Below are 336 nucleotides of genomic sequence, written 5' to 3'. Positions count from 1 at the left end.
CCGGGCGCCCGCCCCCGCACCCGCCCTTTTGTAGCCCCGCGGCCGGGCCGGGGGCGGGTCCCGAGCCCGCCCGCTTCAAATGGGCGCAGGTGCCGGTGCCACCACCCCCGTCGCCGGGGCGTCTCTGTGCGCCGGCCGTGAGCCCCGGGCCGGCTGCGCACAGCTCGGCTCCAGCTGCAGCCCGGCCGGGGGCGGACAGTCCCTGTGCTCGGCCCGTGTGCGGGGCTGCACCCCGCCTCCGTGTTATCACGCTGGACCGCGTGGAGGCTTATGGACACGGGAGGTGAGTCCTGGCAAGTCGGGCTGCTCTGCCAGGCGAGACCAGAGAGGAACAAA

This window comes from Alligator sinensis, unplaced genomic scaffold, assembly GCF_000455745.1.
Source record: "Alligator sinensis unplaced genomic scaffold, ASM45574v1 scaffold717_1, whole genome shotgun sequence".
NCBI classification, from domain to species: domain Eukaryota; kingdom Metazoa; phylum Chordata; order Crocodylia; family Alligatoridae; genus Alligator; species Alligator sinensis.
Note: the sequence above shows the minus strand (reverse complement) of the source record.